Below are 6839 nucleotides of genomic sequence, written 5' to 3'. Positions count from 1 at the left end.
CGTCTTGTCTGCAGACTTGTCAAAGCATTAATTCATGGTTTTTACTAACCGGTATCAGTATGTAGTTACTTCGGCATCACTTTGAAACGTGTATTACAATTAAATCACAGTCAATATGTTCATTTTGTTGTAGTTGGTATCTCCCATAGGATTTACATGGAGATACTAGAGATGGGCGAGTCCTGATTCATCCGGATCATTAACCCGGATCCTAGAAATGAGCTGGTCGTGACGAGTCTCCCCTCTCCATTAACCCGAGTCCTTGAGTCCCACACTTGGTGTGACGTACAAATTAAAACTATAAATTGCGTCACTCGCTACTCTCTTTATAACATGTAAAATCACATTACAACGTACCCCAGTCCATCTACCCTTTAGCAAGTATACAGGATAGCTGCCTGCCAGAAGTGATCGTTTGGCTCAGGGGAGGGGACGCGGATCAGTGAAACTTCCTGCAGACTCGTGGGGACTCAGAGGAGCCGACGGCTCCTAACCGTAATAGCATAGCAGATCCAGATATCCATACTCGTCATGTGCACGAGCATAGCCCCTCCTCCAGCACCCGGCTCCCGCGCTATCAACAGCAGACTCGCAGACTCGCAGATTCGCAGACTCGCAGATTCGCAGATTCGCAAATCCTGACTCGCTGCAACACACAGCGGATCAGACTCGTGCGGACTCGGAGCCGTAACCATATAGCAGCAGATCCAGAGATCCAGCAGACTCGTCGTCATGCACGAGTCCACAGCAGACTCAGATTCGCAAATCCAGACTCGTGCGGACTCGGAGCCGTAACCATATAGCAGCAGATCCAGAGATCCAGCAGACTCGTCCTCATGCACGAGTCAACAGCAGACTCAGATTTGCCAAATCGCAAAATAACCCTTTTTTTTGTGATCAACATTTTTTATTAAAGCAAAATACACTGTGTAGCGGAGGTTAATATAACGTCAGTTTAATAGATAGATAGATAGATAGATAGTACTTTATTGATCCCAAATTGGGAAATTGTTGTTACAGCAGCATAAAAGGCATTTTACAATAAAACAAAACTACAAAATATACAAGAATAGAAAGAAAAATAAAATAAAATATAAAATATAAAATATACATGTCGAAATAGAAAATATACATGCAGATATTATATATATATATATATATACAAATATATATATATATATTCAAAATATATGGAATAATAATATGCTCGTGAAATGCATCAACTTTTCGGTTTCACCGATAGGATTTCTACGGTCTTGGTGATGCTGACTCATATGACTCAAATGACTCGTATGATCCGGATCTCTTCAATGACTGACTCAGAAGACCCTGAGTCCGTAAAAGGATCCGGATTTGCCATCTCTAGGAGATACGCCCCGGCCCCTCTCCACCGCGTCTTGTTTGAATGACAGGAGCAAACACAGCTGACAGCCGCGGTGAAACTCGAGCGATTAGAGCGATGCGAATATTGGGTAGTCTACCATAGTATTTACATGGAGATAAGCTCCTTAAAAACCATGAATTAATAAAGCATTAATTCATGGTTTTTTCGCATCGCTCTAATCGCTCGAGTTTCACTGCAGCTGTCAGTGTTTACTCCTGTTATTCAAACAAGACGTGCTGGAGAGGGGGCGGATCGATCAGGCTAAACTAACCTGTAGCTGCTCCGTCCACACTCACAACAACGTCATACAGACATAAATAAAGCAGCGACTGTATTCGCCATGACATTGACAGTCTGTGGTTTGTACTTGTTTAACTTTTGTCCAGTTTCTGAACAGATATGAGGAGCTGTGAGCTCTGAGTGTGAGCTCTGAGTGTGTGCTAACAGCTAACGGTTGATGTGTTGGGACATGTTGCGCTGTCGGGTGCTGACCAATCACGAAGCGTCATTTCTTGACTGGCAGCAAAAACAACCAATCACAGCAGTGCTTCTCTGGCTGGCTCTGTCCAATCACAAACAAGAAGTGTTCTCCCTAAAGGAATACCCTTTCCGTCCAATGTGAAATGCTGTGGTGTTTTGTGAAATGCTGTTGTGTTTTGTGAAATGCTGTGGTGTTTTGTGAAATGCTGTTGTGTTTTGTGAAATGCTGTGGTGTTTTGTGAAATGCTGTTGTGTTTTGTGAAATGCTGTTGTGTTTTGTGAAATGCTGTTGTGTTTTGTGAAATGCTGTTGTGTTTTCTGAAATGGTGTAGCGTTTTCTGAAATGCTGTTGTGTTTTCTGAAATGCTGTTGTGTTTTCTGAAATGCTGTTGTGTTTTCTGAAATGCTGTTGTGTTTTCTGAAATGCTGTTGTGTTTTCTGAAATGCTGTTGTTTTTTCTGAAATGCTGTAGTGTTTTCTGAAATGCTGTTGTGTTTTCTGAAATGGTGTAGCGTTTTCTGAAATGCTGTGGCGTTTTCTGAAATGCTGTTGCGTTTTCTGAAATGCTGTTGTTTTTTCTGAAATGCTGTGGTGTTTTCTGAAATGCTGTTGTGTTTTCTGAAATGCTGTTGTGTTTTCTGAAATGCTGTGGTGTTTTGTGAAATGCTGTTGTGTTTTCTGAAATGCTGTGGTGTTTTGTGAAATGCTGTTGTGTTTTCTGAAATGCTGTGGTGTTTTGTGAAATGCTGTTGTGTTTTCTGAAATGCTGTGGTGTTTTGTGAAATGCTGTTGTGTTTTCTGAAATGCTGTGGTGTTTTGTGAAATGCTGTGGTGTCTTGCACTTCCGGGCCACCGTAGTAAGGGGGAATTTGTCTCTTTGTCCTAAAATATAGCAAACAGTAAGTTGCTGATATTTTTTTGATGTAACATTTATATTTTTTCAATGAGAATAAGTAATATTTAATAAAGTAAACGCTCTCAATAGTTGCTGACGCTGTCTGTGGTTCTGAGCCCCAAGTTGGTAACTGCGCAGAAGAATATCTCAATCAAAGATGGATTTGATTGTCCCAGTGGTTAATATTAGTTTTGCATTCCCTCGTTTGTTAGTATTAGACTTTAATCAAGCTTATAGTTAGGGCTTGCTAAGGCTAGACTTGAACGAGCCCATAGTTATGCTGCAAGAGGCTTAGACTGCCGGGGGACTTTCATCTCTCTATCTATGCACTCATGTCCCAAAGAATGCACGTTACGAACTCAGCATCCAAGACATGGGCCAACAGAAAAGCTCCTTCATTTATTACCTTGTTTCTTGGGGGCCTATAACTGTTGGACAGACAGACACAGGTAGACGATCCAGGGATGACACGACAGACATGGATTATGGGATATTTGTGTCTCTTGATCTGTGAGTGGACCTGAGATGGGTCCTGAATTCTTCAGGCTTTCTGTAAATGAATAAAGACAATTTGAAGATGCTGCTTCAGGCTGGATTTGGCCAATACATGTTGACCTTGTGCACCTCGTCTGAGCAGAGGAAATTGTCTGTCTGTGTTGTGTGTGTGTGTGTGTGTGTGTGTGTGTGTGTGTGTGTGTGTGTGTGTGTGTGTGTGTGTGTGTGTGTGTGTGTGTGTGTGTGTGTGTGTGTGTGTGTGTGTGTGTGTGTGTGTGTGTGTGTGTGTCAGTGTTTAAGGTTTCAGAAGTATTAAGAACGCAGCTCAGACCTGTGTGTTTGTCTCACAGAGGGGCTTTCATAGTCAAACTCCACTGAGATATGTATGGAGGCCATTATAACAAGAAACGCTAATGCAATTATGAGTATGTTTATCACAAAAATGATTTGTATTTGAAAAATAACATCTTAGAATATGAAAATAAAGATTGATCAAAATAATGATTATGAACCTAAAATAATGATTTATATCTCAAAATAATTCCATAATATCCCCAAAAAAGTAGAGTAGAGCAAAATATGGTTAGTATCGCCAAATAATGATTTAGAATTTCAAAATAATGATTTAATATAGCAAAGGAATTACTTACTGTTGTATTTCAAAATAATAAGTTGTATCCCAAAATAATGAAGAATGCTTTTGTTATGTTCTAAGTGACTTGGTAACTAAAGAATGACATAGTTTCTCAAAATAATGAGCAACTTTCTTCAAATAATGAATAACTTATTTTCACATACTGAGTTAGTATAGTCTGTCATAAAAATTACATAGTGTCTCAAAATAAGGAGCAATCTTCTCAAACATTATGAGTAACTTATCTTTACACAAAAAGGCTACTTTCTGCAGTTCAGTAAGAAATAGTTGTGAGAACTTCTAAATCTAAATCTGCAGTGAAAAAAAACCTAAAGCTTGAAGAAAAAACATTTCCATCATAAGGTAAAAACATGTTTGTGAAATATAAAGTAAGACAAACTCTGAATAAAATAAATACAAATAGTATTCCAGAATGTGTTACAACATAATATTTCCCATTTCCAGCTGTTGGTTTGGTAGCCATACCAACATTACATTATAAATGCATCCTTGAATACATACTGATATATAAAGCAAACACTTCTCGCCAAAGCGTCTTACATGCACTTCAATACTGTAGACATGCCTACAGGGAGCAGTTTGGTGTTAAGTGTCTGGCCCAAGGACACTTTGAAATGTTGACTGCAGGGACTGTGATCCAACCCTCTGATTGGTCGACGCTTATTTACCCCCTACACAACGGTTGTCAATACAATTTCCTTTTCTTCTTGCAACCTGTTGTTGGCCATGCTTGTTTGGCTTGCTGGCTACAAAAATGTTCAGTGACATTTCAATTAGCCAAAAAGGCTGAGGGGAACACTCTCAAAACAATCAGTAACTTATCTTTAAATACTGATTTAGTGACTTAAAAAGCGCCTATTATGCTACATGGGATTTTCCCTTTCCTGTAGTGTGTTATATACAGTATATATACAGTATGCATCACATATACAGTATATATACTATATACATATTTAGGTTTTTGTGCATGTATATATATATAAATAAATATATATAAATAGTCTGCAAAGCCTAAAATCCAAAAGGATCAACGGGACTCCTTTGTTTACTCTCATAACAACTGCTCTTCTATTGGCTAGAACTCAAACACATTGTACGTGATAGGCTTATGGGCAGGACACCTCTAAGTGGTGGACCAATCACAACCGAGCCGGCCAGCTAACCAATCAGAGCAGACTGGGCTCTGGTTTCAGACAGAGGGTGAAAAGAGGTGCTGCAGCACAGGCAGTATGAGAAAAACAAAGAGCTTTTTGAACATTAAAGCATGGAGACATGTTCCAGTAGAGACACTAAATACTAATATAAACCTGGAAATTAGCAGAATAGAGCTCCTTTAAAAATAAATGAGTTAGTATTTCAAACTACTACGTTTTTATCAAAAATACAGAGTAAGTAGCTCAAACATACTATATAATAAGACATTATTTTGTGAACATTTTTTATTATATTGCAAGAGTTAGTCATTATTTGGAGAAAGTTTGACATTAAAATGACTAACTGAGGAACTTTTTTTTCATCACATTGGCAAAAAAGGGCTTCATAAGACAATGTTTTTTGTGACAGGAAGGAAACAACAGTACTTTGAGTTTCAACCACAATGTGGCACAGGGTGTGTGTGTATGTTAGATTGGCATTAAGATGGTTTGAGTCAACTATCAGAGTTGAATAGCAGCTGCATAATGTGGTGTGTGTGTCTGTCACTTTAAACTCGTCAAGAACACTGTCTTGCATCACCACCACGTGCAAAATGTAAAACTCTGACACCATGCGAGGCCACGCTCTAACCACACACTCGAAGCCTCGCCCTATATCCAGCCACTCCTGTCCCAGATGCCTTCTGCTCTGATGTATAATCGCTGAAGAGAATCTATAGAATGTAGTTGGTGGAGCTTCATTGATTTACCATGCAATGATATGTGTGTTTGAATATGGCCTGGGATCATTTTCACATACAAACTGAAACGCTTCCCCGTATATCACATCTCTTTAAACAGCTTTTCCTCATCACCATGATCACACCGTTGAGTGCTCAAAACCATGCAGCACAGTTTTACAGGAAGTACATCTTGATCTGATTGTAGATTTCTCCTTTTACTCACCAAAATCTTGCATTTGATAATGTCTAATATGCATTTTTAAATGTAAAATGTTGACATTTTAGTAGTACGTACATACACTGATTTCTGATTATTTGAGTGAAACAAAGTTGTTCTGTCCCATGACTCTAATATGCCAACACATTAAACTAAAGCGTCCTCAAAAAAAAAAAATGTTGTCACAATAAAAAGCTGGTATCCCACTTTCAACATTTGTATATTCAAGATTGGAATCTAGGTTGAATGCAAATGAAATCTTTCTCGGAGGGGGATTGGGCCAGATCTGTACATGTTCTCTCTTCCTCAGAGAGTATGATGAAACCAGTTCAGCTGGTTTGGCTGTCTGACAGGAACAACTGAAATGAACCCTTAGTGTTAAATTACTCGCTACTGTATTATTGCTGGTGCTTCTTTGTTGTTTTATGTAGAGATAACTCTAGGCTGGAAAAAGGAGTCTTTTTTATTATGGTCCTTGGTCTTGGAATGACCTTCAATCAAGCCTAAAACTGAGGGCACTTGTCTCAATAGTATGTTTTAAATTGAAGTTGTCTGAAGTCCTCACCACCAGCTGCTCTTGCAGTAATAAGTAGTGTACCTTACTTACTGTCCTAATGTGCACAATGTAGTGACTGCTTTTTCGTCTTTTGTTTTCTTAGTTATGTTCTCTGTATTTTATATGTTTGTGTTATGTGTTATGTGTAACGTTGCTGCCTTCTTGGCCAGGTCAGCATTGAAAATGAGATTTTATCTCAATGCTTTTATCTGGTTAAATAAAGGTTAAATAAAATTAAAATAACACCAAAGTATACTTTGGTGTTATTTATTTTTATTTTT

The sequence above is a fragment of the Trematomus bernacchii genome, unplaced genomic scaffold (assembly GCF_902827165.1).
Source record: "Trematomus bernacchii unplaced genomic scaffold, fTreBer1.1, whole genome shotgun sequence".
Lineage (NCBI taxonomy): Eukaryota > Metazoa > Chordata > Actinopteri > Perciformes > Nototheniidae > Trematomus > Trematomus bernacchii.
Note: the sequence above shows the minus strand (reverse complement) of the source record.